General features: G+C 38.0%; 1 protein-coding gene across 1 annotated transcript in view; it reads left to right on the top strand.

Moving 5' to 3' along the window:
* Positions 1 to 16,133, top strand: part of LOC124556850 (leucine-rich repeat-containing protein 40-like) — a 210,815-nt gene that overhangs the window by 4,026 nt on the left and 190,656 nt on the right. The window lies entirely within an intron of this gene.

The following is a 16,133-nucleotide window of genomic DNA, read 5'->3' as shown; positions in this document are numbered from 1 at the left end:
TTTTCTGAACAGTAATAAGAATGTTTTCTGGCTGATCCTTAGGGACATCTTGAGACCCAGCACAGATTACAACAGGGTTACCAGAATCAAAATTTTTCACAAAGTTTAGCCAACAGTTCCATCTTTTAATAAATTTGGTCACCAGGTTATATGCATGTGTGTGGAACTTCTTGAATTAATGCTATGTTTACTCTTTATCATGGTAGTATTCTGTTTGTTGCCTGTATGTGTTAAGATTGTAGATAATATACTATTAATATTAATGGTGAGTCATAAAAAGCATTAGACATTGACACCTCACATTTGTTTGTATTTAAGAGAGATGTAGACCTAAGCTGAATACATTGCATATACAGGTACTGACTGTATGTATAGTGTTGCAAAACAATTTTACATTTTCATGCTTTTTTTTGTAACTGTTCTTGTAATTTTCTGTGGTTGGTTTCATCACTTATATATTTCTCATGGACCAAGCTCAGGAGAAGACACATTTCAGGATAACATTAGAAAGACAATGTATTATCTTCAAATACAGAATGATATACAAGCTGAAGTTGTGACGTAATTGATTTTGAACTTTCTGTTAGAAAGCTGATCTGTGTAAAGTGTACAGGTCTCACTAATTATTTTTACAGATTACATGTAATAAGTCTTTATTCAAAACGAATCAGTGATGTTGTAGTGCCTCAAAATTAATGATATGCCTGCTAAACCACACTCAGGCATATTTCATTAAGAGTCTTTGAATGTACAATGCATGTGCAAGAATGATAAAAGGATGTCTCTGCATATTATTCGCACAGACCTGTGCAGCCACTACGTTTAGAGACCATGTATGATGTACAGCTCAAGAATGTTAGACTTGTAACAAGTACCTGTAGAACCACTTGTGTATGCTACTCTGTTAGTGCTAGTAAGCCAGCACTAAATGTCTCATTTTAACTTCTCATACTGCAGTCCCTTTCTGATTATTCTTTGACAAACTATAAGGTTTGCCACTGCCATAAGAGGAAGGGGAGGGATCCTCACTGTTTCTTTAGCATTCAGCAAACAGCATGTGACACTTGAGTTGCATCAAACTGCGAGCATCACGAGAAATTTTGACAGTCTTAGTTGGGTATGAGTTTGGGAAATCTGTGGTTTTTGAGAAGGGAACTTGCCTCTTTTGCCAGTCCTTTGTTGGCATAGGTATGCTGCAGCAACCACTGTTTGGTGTGGTAGTGGGAAATTGTCTGAACTGCTCATATAGCAGATGGTATTAACCTCAACATATTTACACAAACTGAACCTCAATGTGTGCTTGTGTTGATAGCTGTCGAGATTTAACAGCTATTAATGTGCAGTATTTGGGGCACCTTAGTAATATTAGGCTTGATAAGTTATGCAGGTATTTGCCATAGACAGTTTGTATTTACGTAGCCTTATGTGGAAACTCAAAGATTCAAAGGTTATTATGTCGCAAACCAAAAATGCTTCGATCAGGGTAGGTGTACCTACTGGGACCAACACCACCCAACTAACTAAAAGGTCATTGGAGGCTAACTCTCAAGTTAAGTACTCTGTGAACTGTAACAGAGAGGTCCTCGAAAAGATCTTGTCTATAATGAGCATCCCTGTAGTGCTCTCATGTTTAATAAACAAACTTGCAATTAAATTCACTGCTCTTCTGTGGATCTCATCTATTTGTTCTATTTGGTAATGTTTTCAAACTGATGACCAGTACTGAAGAATTAGCTGGGCTAGTGATTCATGAGCCACTTCTTTTGTGGGTGAATTAAATTTTCTTATTTTAAATTTATTTATTCCTACGTATTTTAAATTTTCGTATGATTTTTTCTCCAGTGACTACCAGTCTGTCATTTGCTTTTCGTGGAAGTAGTTCTATATGGTCATTCCACTTTAGGTCAGTCTGCAGTACATGGACACATTTTCTTAAGTTGCTATGGTCAGACAACTTGTGACAAAGCTGCGTATGAGACAAGAATTCTACGTTCATCATTATCATTCTCTGAAAAATGCTCTGGGAATTACACAGTTTGGAGTTGTGAGAAGTAAAGGTCACAATGAGGATCCATTATCCTTAAGTGAGAAAAGTCCATGAGCCTATTAAACTACAATCATTTGAAACATCATTTACTGCTGTGGCTAAAATGGTGGAGGATGCAGACTTCCCTAATGGAAGCTGGAACGAACACCCATAACTTGTGCTTGGAACATCAGTTCCACCAATAATGATGTTTTAAGTTTGTCAAGTGCAAACTAAAATTTGCTTTGTCTGCTGAATGTGACTGGTTATGACAAAATTGTTTTACAACACCCAACTGGCAAATTAAAATAATGGTGCCAATGTGAAACTCTTCCCCCAAAAAACCTCACTTAACATTATAAAACCTAACCGATCATGTTTTTACTCCTTTTATAATTTCAAACCAATCTCATAGGCTATATGTGTGGGTTTCACATCTGTTGCCTGTTTTCTTAGAACTGCAATAGCATATGTAATTTAAAGCAGTGGGAAGTAAACATTTCGGTATATATCATTTGCATAAGTCTGTGTAATATACACTGAAATTGACTTTAATTTATGTAAGCGATATAATTCAGTTTGTATACTCAAAGTGGATTTTTTGAGAGATGTATGTGGCGAGGGCAGGGGGCATTTTCTACAGTACTTTATATTTTACTTCTTCATAAATTTTCTGCGTACATTCCCAAAAGCACTGCAGCACAGAATAATTTGTGATCTTCAAAAAATTCTTATATGCTGCAGTTCCTCTAGTTGTTTGAGTTATTCATTACATGTGTGCAGCATACAAAATGTTCCAGGCTGCTTTTGGTATCCCTCTCTCCCACCAATGCGAGGAGAAGGAGTGTTTTTCTGCTAGCTTTGGGCAGCATGGAATCAAGAGCTTATGAAACTGTCATCTGTGGTCTGAAGGGACCTGTGCTCCCCATTGCAAGCAGCTGATACTTGCAAAGTCATAATATCATTTATTGATGGGTTATGTGGGCCTGTCAAAGTAAACTTGACAAACTTTCTAAATAGTTTTTGTTGATTGTGTTCCACAGCTTTCATAAATTGTAGAAGTGACATTTGTAACAGCTACTGCACAATTTTCCTTTTTTATTGTACAATTGATTTTGACCAGAGACCATTTCCCGGTACCTGTGATATACACGTCATACTTACAGGAAAATTTTTGGATAAAAAGGTTGTTGGAAAATTGAAGTGAAATACAAGCAATGAAAAATAATTTATGGAGCAGCTTCACACATAACAGACGTAATTTCTACAATAAATTTTGTCTAGTGAAACTATATAGTAATGCAGTTTAGATCTTTAACCTGCCAGAATGGGATAAGATAACACAAACTCAGCTGCGTACTCATCATTGCTAGCTAATTTTTGACCTTCAGCTCTTGTGAGAATATCCATTGCTATGTGTTACTTCTGACACATCACCTTTTACACATTTTATATTAACACTATGGCATTTTTAACTAAAAAAGACTTGCACTAGGCAGCTGAACCCCGAAAGGGGATATCCCGGCCAATAAATGCCATATGATCATTTCATTCTATTGGGAGAGCAGTGTTCAGTATGTAGGGCTCTGGTCACACTTTTTAACTGGTGTTCATTATGTGTGATAGTCTACATTTTTAATTACTTCACCTGTTTGTCATCTAGTTGCTCCTTTAACAAGCCAGAGCTTATGATTAAGTGATCAAATTTTGTCCATCACTCAAGTTTAGTGCACACGATGCATAACTTTGGCTATACTTTAGTGACTTTAGGTTAGTTTCATTTTAAATACTGGTGGACACTGTACTTCCTGCTTGTAGATTTGTAAGACATTATTCGAAACAGTTGTGATCTTTGATGATTGTAGTCCACAGGCCTCAGGCTGCTGATTGGGTTGTTATGGTAAGGAAATGCCAATGTGATAGGTTTTATCTCCAAGTGCCTTGAAAATTACCTGGTCTATCCAGAGCTGTTATTTTGCCTGATACACCTTGTCTGGTGAGACTGTCTTTGTGGATGGTGGAAGCCAGATCATGTGTAGGTTGCAAATCTCATGACAAAACATAAATGAGGGTACTAGCCATCTTAGTATTCTCGTGTGCCATAACAACAGATATGAGATGCTGTCTTGCTGATAAGAAGTCTGAGCCAGCATGAATTGTCTCATTTGTTGTGGCTATGGATACTCTGTCTACAATATTCAGATAGGCGCACTGAGAAAGATGCTTAGTGGTTAGTTGGTTTTCAAGTTTTAGGCAAGGTTTTTTTTTAGTACTGTGTGTGTGTGTGTGTGTGTGTGTGTGTGTGTGTGTGTGTGTGCGCGTGTGCGCACGCGCGCGCCAAACAGAGTTAAAAAACACCTTTGAGGACTTCACTCTGTTAGTGATGAAGCACTGGAAGCAGAGGTGAGGTTGTGGCTCCATCAAAAACAGTGACAGTATCAATGAACTGGTCTCTCATTGGGAGAAATGTGTTAGTTGCCAAGGTGACTGCATTCAGAAAAAAATAAATAGACATCAAGAATAAAGATGTGGAATGTTAAATAAAGCTTTCACATAAAAAATTTGGAGGTACTACTTTTCAGCATACTCGTGTAAAATTTTGCAAGCTGATCTGACTAAAAACCCCGAGAAGTCATGGTCTTATGTAAAGTTAGCTAGCAGATTGATATCCTCTATTCAGACACTTAGTGATCATGCTGGCACCAAAACAGTGGAAGACAGGGAGAATGCAGAAATACTGTATTTGGTCTTCACAAAACCATTTCGGTGTGAAAGATCATGAAACAGTTTCTCATTTCAATCATCACATGAACACTGAAAGGCCATTTTTTGAGATATGTGATCACAGAAGTTTCTATTCTGTCAGAGAATTTCTGAATAAGTAACAAAATTAATTGTAGTAGGTACCTAATTTTAATTGCTAATACTATGTATTATTGTAACTTATCTTTGACCTGTCCAATATCAATTGTACAATTTGTGCTATATGATAAAACTGGACCAATAAAAAATCAAATCAAAGCAACTAAAATTGCTTAGTAGCACAAAGGTGTTTGGATCAATGAGACACCTGTGAGACTCTACAGAGATTATGTGGAAGGACCTGCCCCTCTTCTAGTAGTAATTCATTGCTGGGGTGATGAAGGGTACCTAGAGACTCAAAAAAGCACAGGTCATTCCCGTTTTCAAGATGGGTCATAGGACAGATGCCTATGTCACTGAATCAGTCGATTGTAAAATTGTGGAACTTGTTCTATGCTATGCTAATTTATTATGATGTTTTTCAAGAATCTCTCTAAAAATCAGTGTGGACTTCACAAAGAGATATCTTATGAAGCTTGTTCTTTTTGTCCTTGAGATTCAGAGCATTGTAGACACAGTGTCCAGGTTGGCACAGTGTTTCTTGACTTCAGGAAAGTATTTGATACAGTTCTGCACTGTCATTTAGTGAAGGAAATTTTAGTTACTGAGTATCAGACCAGATTTGTGACTGGATTGCAGGAATTCCTTGCAGAAAGAACTCAGTTCATTGTTGTCTACAGAACAGAATCGACATACATAAAAGTTAATTTCAGGAATATCCCAAGGAAGTGTGGTAAGACCATTACTGTATACAATATGTATAAATGAATTAGTTGATAATGTCATAAGCACCATAAGGCTGTTCACAATGATGCAGTTGTCCATAAGAGGATAGCAGTGCCAAAAGACTGTAGTAAATTGCAGGAAGACTTGCAGAGGGTCAGTGATCAGTGCATGGGCTGGCAGTTGACCCTGATCATAAATATGTCTAACATAATGTGCATAAATAGATGAAGAGGGCCACTACTACACTGTTGGCAACAAATTGCTGGAAACAGTAACTACCACAAAATATTTAGGGGTAATCATCCAGGGTGACCTAAAGTGGAAATTGTGGGAAAAGCAGGTAGCAGCTTGAGATTCATTGGGAGAAACTTATGGAAATGTAACTCCTCCACGAAAGAGATGTCTTACAAAACACTTGTTCGGCTGATTCTTGAGTGTTGCTCATTGGTCTGGGACCCTTGCTATGTTAGATTAATTGAAGAACTAGAGAATATCAAACAAAGAGTGACATATTTTGTCACTGGATCATATAGTCAGTATGAGAGCATTACAGAGATGCTCAATAATCTGCAGTGGCAGATGCTACAAGAGTTCCACTGTGTATCACAGGAGGTTTTCTATTGAAATTCCAAGAGAGTACATTCTGGAAAGCAGCAGACAATTTATTACTTCCTCCCACACACCTCTCTGGAAACGATCACAATCAAAAAATCCAAGAATTTACACCTAATAAGGAGGTTTACCAGACATAATTCTTCCCTAATTTCATTTGCAAATGTAGTAGGAAAGGGGGAAACAGACAGTGCTACCTGATGTACCCATTGCCACACGCTGCAAGGTGTCATGTAGAGTTTAGATGCAGATGTAGAAATATATAAGGAACTTTTTTCTTTATTCCTTTTCTGTTTTCTTACATAATGGAAAGTCCGCACACAGTATTAGAACACAAACTGTATTCAGTAATTGGTTGACCTTGAAGTGAGTGAAACAGAAGATAATAAAATGGCTGAAATCTTACATTTTTTCTTGCTGAAATTATTTCACTGAATAAGGCTATATTTCAGTTACCACAATGATTTAAATATGTGAATATGAAGTGGTAAAAATGAACAGAGTTGGAAGCATCAGTGGCAGGTTATGTGTGAACACCCCTAGTTACACTAGGTGCTTTTTAACCGTATTGTTTTAATTTGTGACAAACCTGTTTTGTTCCTATTTTTTACAAACCCATGTGGAATGCGTTACATACTACACACTATGTCAGCATGGCAGATATGATACAGTCATAATGGAACAGGACATGTAACAACAAGCTTTTTAAGTTCAGAAGATAATAGTCTTAAGAGTTGAAACCATTCGTCAGGAATAAATAGAATTTGATCTTGGCTATTAAAAGTTTCTTATTGCTCTTTTGCATCTCGAATTGTGAGAAATTTCAAATAAGTTTGTAGTTTTCATGGTACAACAAGTTTGTAGTTCATTTCATATGTATGTAAGGGAAAGGGTCATGTTAGACAGCTCCTGCAGTGTCTCATGATTACTATTCTTGCCAGTGGTGATAAGTTACTTCTGGCTTTCCACAGGGTTCAATTCTAGGACCACTTAAGTTTTTGTTAGATATGAATGACCTTCTGCCTTACCCTGATAAAGCAGAACCCCCAACAGAGCTGCAACAACAAAAGGAACAATAAGTGAAATAGTCAAAAATGTTAATGATTGGTTCTTGGTAGATGGCCTCTCACATAACTAAGAAAAGAAAAACATGGTTAATTCAGTTCCATATGTGGCAAGAAATGTCATAATCACTATCAATACGGCACAGGGGAGAACAAATGTGTAAAACAGATAGTTCAGAATTTCTCATTGTGCACACTAATCAGAATCTGAATCACTAATCACATATTATAGATCTTTTCAAATCCTCTAGTTCAGCACCATTTTATCTGTGGGTAATTTATAATCTTGGTGATGAAAATATTAGAAAGGTAGTTTACTTTGCATACTTCCATTTATTATTATCATATAGAATAATTATATGGGACAATTCCACACATTGGTACAAAGTGTTCATTGCACAGACACATGCTGTAATGACAATACCTATTGCCTACCCTCGAACTTCATGTTGGAATCTGTTCAATAAATTAAGCATATTGACAACAGCCTCACAGTAGATTTACTCTCTTATGAAGCTTCTTGTAAAAATCAGACACAACTTGAAAATAATAAAGTACACCATTTGAGACCAAGCTAGCATCCAGTATCCAAGTGAGCAAAGTATGCATGAAATTTTTAACAACCTCTACTGTGAGTTACAGGAGCTGTAGATAACAAAAATTTTAAAATCAAATTAAAAACATTTGTACATGAGAACTACCCCTACCCCATAGATTTTCTGAGTAGGCGGGATGAAGTGGTTGGATTACATTTATCAAATTTTTATTTTAGATTCAGATTTTAAAAATAATCTAGATATGTAAATGAGTTTAACAATTAGGTCAGATCGACTGTAGGACCTGTGTTGTGGTGTAAAAGGTCACCAAAAGTCTCTGGACACTCTCTGCGTGATGTCAGATTGTACATTGGAAGGTATGTAAGTGCAGGCACGATATATTGGCAGTGTAATATGTTTTCTAGCAGAATGAATGATCGGAGATAAATGATTTCGATAGCACTTGATGGTAGGGGTTCACACATTGGGTATATCTTTACAGAGATTTTGAAAAAGTGAATTTGATTAAGTTTTATGTTAGAGGTGGTATTTTTAAGTGGAACCTTTAAATCCAGTCCATTGGTCTAGTAGGACTGATGAATAGAATGTTGAGGCTGCAGAATTCAGGCCCAGAAAAATCTGTCAGAAGCAGGAAACAGTCAGGTCTTATGGTTTGCACTGATACGCAAAAACCACTGATCATGAAAATAAATGTACACTATTCTTTTGAGCGATTCAAACCAGTGTTGACATCAATATGTGAGGCAGCGAAATGCAATTTTGTAGAATGATGATTCACAGGACACAGAGGAGCATGTGTACTTGTGATACGTGCTAAACAAACAGTATTTACCAGAGTCTGTTGTGTCGACTGTCAAATTTTGTGTGCGAGCATGTGAAGTGATTTATTGGGCTAATTTTCCTGCTGGACAATTGATAAAATAATTAAAACATCTTAGACAGTAACATTTTCTCATACTGTGCAGATGATCAGGAATTTGACATTGTCTGTAGCAGTGTGATAATCCTCCTGTCTGCAAAATAAGAACTATTGCATCATAGATTGAAAAAAGTGACATGTATGTACTCTATTAGTCTGGTCAAAGGTCCAACTTGAATCACATCCAAAATCTTTGGGGTGAACTAGGACATCAGAACATGTCAAATCAACTGTTATTACGATGTGGCAACAGCTGTCTATGATGCCTTGGAGAAAGGAGCTAATTCTGTCTATGGTGTATTATAAATTAGTGGAAAGTCTCTCTGGAAGATTATGAACAGTGATAACAATAAAGGAGGTCCTGTACATTGTTAATTATATGGCCATTGTCTTTGGAACAGACAGACTTGAGACCAAAGGCTTTGATCACATATTTTATACGCATTATGCATAAATTAGTTGGTACATAATGTTAGTAGCTCTCTGAAGGTTTAGCTGTTGACTAATGATATAAAGAAATACAATGTAATACACACAAATAAAAAGTAACAAAACAGATATATGATGAGTTCAGATATTATTTCCTCTCAGCATTGTTACAGATCCATTAATGATGTTGTATTCAAACATTTATCTACCTGTACGCAGTTCTTATCAGACAGGATCATATGAGGCAATTTAGAAGGTTTAATGATGTTTGTCTTATGAATCATTAGTTGGCTCAAACACATAATAAGAATTAACTCTTAAGCAAAACAGCAAAAGTGTTCTGCATAGTGGAAAAATATAATCTTAAAATTAATGCACCCTAAAAAAAATGAAACAGTTTAAGGACTATAATCTTAAACGTTAAGAAATTTATGCAAATACATGCCATTTTTTGTCATACAGTTAGTCATTCTCCCCTCAAATCATCCATCAGTGAGGTGGAAGAGCTAAGATGATATTAATGTAACTTTTAGTCTTCATTAAAGTACATTATGACTTCTAGAGAAAAAATTTAAATGTAAAAATAATGGAGTAAGATAAATTTCAGTGAAAAAAATCAGTGAAAGATAGTACTAATGAAAGTGTTGCTTATCCCATTGTCTGCTTTAAGTGCCTTTTTGAGGTCGGAAAGAAAACCACCTCAGCTTCAAGGTATGTGGTATGCCCACGAGGTGGATGGCTGTTGAAGTGAAACAGTTGTTAGTGGTAGACTCTGGGACACCTGCTACACAACTGTTCTAATCTGGCTTTTCCAGACAATACAAAGCTGTGTCTGGTTAGCTTTTTATTTCCACAGTTACTCATAGAATACCTATGGAGCTCACTCCCAATAGGTCAGATGATCTGATGGACATGAATCACATCCAAACAAACAGACTATCTTTAATAGAACTAAAAATCCACTTCAGTTGCCAGTAATTTCTGATTCATTTATAGCATGGCCAGTTTCGGAGCCTAAAGCTTCATCTTCAGGTGTCACCAACTCTGAACAAGAGGAAGAACTACTAACATATGAGAACTACAGAGTTGGCATATAAAATGAGAGGTCAAGCCGTGAAAAGTGGTGTACTTACATAATTATGGAAACATAAATCAGAAATTACTGGCAACTGTAACAGACTTTTTATTCTATTAGTATGTTCCTCAGTTGCGGATGTTTGGCTGATCAAATACTGTGTACCAAATTATCTTTACAGAATAGTCCTCAAGAACGACAAATCAAAATAGGAGCTAGAAATAGTAACATAAAATTAAGTGTACCAGACTCTCTCATTCATAATAAAAAGAGAAAGTGACATGTTTGAAAATGTTTCACCATTGTGTAATTGTAAAATTAGGTATTACATTGCTGAAAGACACAAATTCATGAAATGATTTAGGAATGATATATGACTTATAAAAACATCAACTTGTCTGCCAGTGAAGCAGATTCAATATGCCACAATGCTTGGTGAGTTCCCACTGTAACTGAACTTCACAAACCATGAATTTCTACAAAGGCATTTCCTGTAAGAATCTGATACAAAATGATCTCCAAGAAGTTGAGTAAAATGGACAATAAAATTCAGTGAACATAAAAATATCATAAAGATGATGAATAGCATGATAGAGAGAAAAAAATAGTCGTGTTTACATCAACTTTTTAAATTCATCTCTGTTTCAACAAGTAATGAGTGGTTTCCTCAGTCTTCATGTGTAACTTGCATGTACCCAATTTGACAAGGTGGTGTATATGCCATGCCTATAACATATCACCATGTCTTGCAATGGCCAAGTAATTTGTTGTATGTCCAAAAGAACAGGCACCATGGTGGACCGTGACAGCCTTGTAGAACGAAATTTTAATGAACTACAAACATCAGCTATGTACGGAATGTCGATAGAAATCAACAGGGAGAGTTGAAAATGTGTGCATGAGTGGTATTCAAACCCGGGGTCTCCTGCTTACTAGGCAGGTGCTCTAACCCCTATGCCACTGAGGACACAGAAAGTAACTCAGCTACGCGGGCTTATCCCAAGCATGCCCCCCCCCCCCCCCCTCCCCACCAGACCTACATTCTCAACTTACTCCACACACTAAGAAAGTAGTGCTCAGTGCCCATTAATCTCAATGCTCATGGCAAGGCCTATTACCACTTGAGTTTGAGTATGTGTGTTTGTGTGCGCATCTGCATAGAAATGATCCTCGGTTTGTGAACGCCATAATTATATTGTATGATGTCCTTTCAGACATGTCTGTTTCTCCACGACACACATTTTTAAAAACTGTTACCCGTTACTGCCCCCACATAGAAAGTGAGACCTCAGCAGAGAGAGGGAAAAATAAGTAGTCTCCCCCCCTCCTGCCCCCCCCCTTCTAAACCACTCTTCCCTTCCTGCCAATATAAAAGCAGTTCAATCTGTCCTCCTACCTGTTCTCCTCAATGGGGACGTCTGTGCTTATAACTTGCAGTCACCTGCCCTAGGGTTTGAAATGTAGTGTGTCCTTTGTGACCAGAAAACATGAATCTTTTTAACACTAGGCAGAGTACATATTTTGGCAGTGTTGTGGGTTTAGTCTCTACCATTGATCTATTGATGGGCTCTTTGGTGGTCGCTGACACTGCTGAGTATGTAACTGATCCAGTAACTGCTTCCTAGTCTGCATACTCGTGCCAAACAGAGATGAAAGCACACTATGTGCCAATGCAAACTTTACTGTATGTAGTCAAATTGCTGTCTGAAACATCACAGTTGCATCCAGAAATGGATGGACCATATTGACCACACTGTTCACAAAGCTGCTGAACCAATTGGCTTGTACAGTTTTCAGGCCAGCTTAGAAGCCAGGCATTTTCCTGGGGAGTGACAAATATGTCCTTGTAATAAGGAAAGGTGGGAATCAATGTAGACTTAATACTTGACTATCTGCAGGGATCCTAGCAACCCATTTGGGGGATGAAGGAAAGACCTCACAGATTGTCAAGGAGAATAAGAAACCATAAGGGCAACAGCTCCTCATCACCAAAAACTGTTCCAGTAGACCACTAGATCGTTAGGATATCAAGGATGGGTACCAGGTTCCATTTAATATTATGTGAGGATTGCCCAGAAAGTAATGCACCGCATTTTCTTTCTTCAGCAATTCTTTATTGGGCATAAGAATTTTGTTTTATCTACACACCCTGTTTTTCCGCATAATCTCCATCCCATTCTATGACCTTCCTCCAGCACAAAATAGGGGTGTGTATGCCTTGTCGGTACCAATCATTGTCCTAGTGGTGGAACCAAGCCTTCACTGTGTGAATCACCTCCTTATCATCCTCAAAATGTCTTCCATGAGTGGCATCCTTTAATGGCCCAAACAAGTAGAAATCTGAGGGGGCTAGGTCAGGACTGTAGGGTGCAGTAACACTATTCAACTCTGTTTTGCGATGTGTTCTGCAGTCCTCCGACTTGTTTGGGGCCAAGCATTATTGTGTTGCAGCAAACATCTCCTGGGTTGCTGTGGTGCCGAAGTCGCCAGAAGTGCGTCTTGAGTTTTGTCAATGTGTTGTCATATGCTTCTGAATTAATGGTACCACCTATTGGCATCACATCAATGAGAATCATGCCTCCACAGTCCCATAACAAGGTGATCATGACCTTACCAGCAGAAGCAGTTGCTTTTAATTTTTTCTTCTGTGGGGAGTGAGAATGGCACCAGCCCATCGACTGCATTTTGTTTCCGGCTCAAAATGGTGAACCCAGGTTTCATCACCTGTCACAATCTGGGACAAGAAGGCGTCCCCCTCAGATTCAAAACGATGCAACAAATTGAGACAAATGTTTCTATGTGCTGTTTGTGATCCACCATGGGACCCATCTTGCACACGCTTTTGAATATCCAAGAGTGCGGATAATTGCGTCCACACTTCCTTTGCTGATTGACAGATGCAGCGCCAACTGCTGAGTCGTAATGTGTCTGTCCTTGTGAATGACAGCGGCAGCTCGCTGCAACACGTCAGGTGTGACAGCCGTGTATGGTCTCCCCGACTGCTGCAAATTGTAGAGCTTAGCTGAACCGGCTTCTGATGAACTCACCCTCTGTGTCCAGCAACTAACTGTACGCTATCTGTTGGAAATGACGGAAACTTGGCGCGCTCACTCAGGAGACTTCAAATAAAACATACGTAATGTTCTGCATTCGTAGCATTGGGGGGAATGTGGTGCATTACTTTCTGGGCAATCCTCATAATAAGAAATGGGAGTTTCCTGGCCGGCATTGAAGACTTTACCAAGACCACAGACAGCCAGGATCTATTTTTCTGCCACTGTCAACTAAAATCAATTGTGTCAGACCTACTAACAACATAGTACAGAACTGCCCCTTCTTTATGCACAAGGTGGATGTTGTTTCATCTTACCAGGAATGCTGAGAAACTTTGTTAAACTTTTTAACTTAATGTGGGAGACATAAAATTTCCTGACTTGTTAAAGGAAGCTTTGTTTATTCTCGTCTTTAATACTGAGAAGGACTTAATATTTCCAACTAGCCATTGTAGTCTTGCCATCACTAGCTGTGAGTGAAAGATGTTGGATAAGAAGGTCAACAACCAGCTGTTCTAGTTCTTAGACTACATACACCTTCTAAACAACTTTCAATGTGGGCTCAAGAAATATTCTACCATTTACGACACTGTTTGAGGCAGGTTTTCCTATGCAGGCATCGCCTAATACGTGGGTTTTTTTTTTCTTCGACTGTCAGGTGGCCTACTACTACTACCACTACCACTACCACTACCACTACCACTACTTGGAGGCATTATATTTGTTGACAGCTCCACACGAGACTTCCACTGATATGTTCTAATCTCTTATGGTCCTTCGTAACTCCAATCATTTTATAGAAGATAATTATCTACCACTGAGGTAGCATTTTAAATTTATCCTCTTTGTAGTAGCTAGACATAGGTAATGTTAAAGTCATGGTAAAAGCCTTGCTCACTGCTCTTTATTCATCAGTGCTGTATCAATTTTTAGTTCAATTCCAATGACAGTTATAAAGCTGGAAGACTCCATACTGAAAACTGATTTTATATCTTTACCATAAGAATGTGTGTATTTTCCATGGTTATCATCATCATTCTTTCTTCCTGACTTTGGAATGAGGACACTATTGAAAAATTTGAAACATTCAGTGTGGTTTTTTGGTTCACATTTTTGATAAGAGATTTACGAGGTTGCCTCACATGAAGTCCATTGTCTGGTCTAGTTCTATAGATGCTTTTTATAGTCCTTACTTGAGTGTGGATGAATGGTTTACAGATTTACTAGAGCATCATACCTGTAGGGATTAGGCTAATTTGATTATGGTGGCGTTTAGGACCATTCGAATTCCCAGTCTGGACATATTATCAGATATCATCCTCACAATGCGACAAGCATAAAAAAGTATATTCAGTATCCCATATACTTGCAGATCACACTGTTGCACTCCAAATACATAGTAACTTTCCAGTAATAATCTACACTTAAAATTGCATTTTAAGCTTCGTTCAAAGAGTTGTCTTTTAGAATCAAATGTGATGGAAATTAATGTTTCACAGAAATACCCTCTTTGAACCAACACCTTACCACAAGGTGGATGACTTGGGTCAGTGATATAGGTCGCCATACTGGAGATGTAACAGCATTTGAGAGGTATTTGTGGAGGGGACAGACTAACATAGAGTTCATGAGGTGGAGCAGTAATGTCTTTCAGTAGCTGCAGGGGCAACAGTATGGATGACGGGTATTGTAACATTAGTGAATTTCATATTATTATTTTGTTGCTGAGAATGGCACAAAGCAAAGTTAAACCACAGCCAATATATTTACCAAGGACATGCAGCTCTACTTGATGGTTTAATAACTGTCTCCTCTTGGTAAAATAACCCCATTTGGATGTTTGTGTGGAGACTACACGGAAGAATGTTGTCATCAGAAAGAACAAAACTGGCATTCTATGGGTTGGAGTGTGGAATGTGGAGCTATGTTGAAGTCAGATGTATTGGGAATTAGTGAAGTGTGATGGCAGGAAGGATAAGACTTTTGGTCAGGTGAGTCCAGGTTATTGACACACAATGAATTTGGGGAACACAGGAGAAACATTATAATGAATAGGGAAATAAGAATGTAGGTGATTATTATGAACAGCTTAGTGAATGCATTATCGTTATCAAGAGACACAAAGCCATTATCCATCACAGTAGTAAAAGTATATGAAGCCAATGTCCTCCACAGCAGTAAAAGTGTGTATGTCTACTAGCTCCACAGTTGGTGAAAAGATTGAAAAAGTCTGATGGGATAAAATGAATTAGTGAGTTTGTTAAGTGAGCTGAAAGTGGTACAGGGCTTTGAATGCTCATAAAGAAAATGTGATTTACAGGGAGCACAAAATGAGAGAGGGGGGGGGGGGGGGGGGGAGAGAGAGAGAGAGAGAGAGAGAGAGAGAGAGAGAGAGAGAGAGAGAGAGAGAGAGAGAGAGAGAGAGCTATACAAGGGAAATGAACTTGAAGATGAGGTTATAGAAAGGAAAGAGGAAGTAGATAAAGATGAGGTGTGAGGTAGAATACTATGAGAAGAATTTGATAGTGCACATTGACGTAAGTCGAATCAAGGCACTTAGAGTAGACAACGTTCCCTCCTTGTGGAAAACCAACCATGACAAAACTGTTCTACTTGCTATGCAAGATATATGAGACAGGGTAAATGCTCTGACTTCAAGAAGACTGTAATAATCCCAATTGGAAAGAAAACAGGTGATAACAGGTGTTAGTTTTACTGAACTATCAATTTAATAAGTCATGGATGGAAAATACTAGCATGAATTATTTACAGAAGAGTGGAAAGACTAGAAGATAGATTAAAAAATGCAG

The sequence above is a fragment of the Schistocerca americana genome, chromosome X (assembly GCF_021461395.2).
Source record: "Schistocerca americana isolate TAMUIC-IGC-003095 chromosome X, iqSchAmer2.1, whole genome shotgun sequence".
NCBI classification, from domain to species: domain Eukaryota; kingdom Metazoa; phylum Arthropoda; class Insecta; order Orthoptera; family Acrididae; genus Schistocerca; species Schistocerca americana.
The sequence above is the reverse complement of the archived record's forward strand: the minus strand, read 5'-3'. Positions and strand labels throughout refer to the sequence as shown.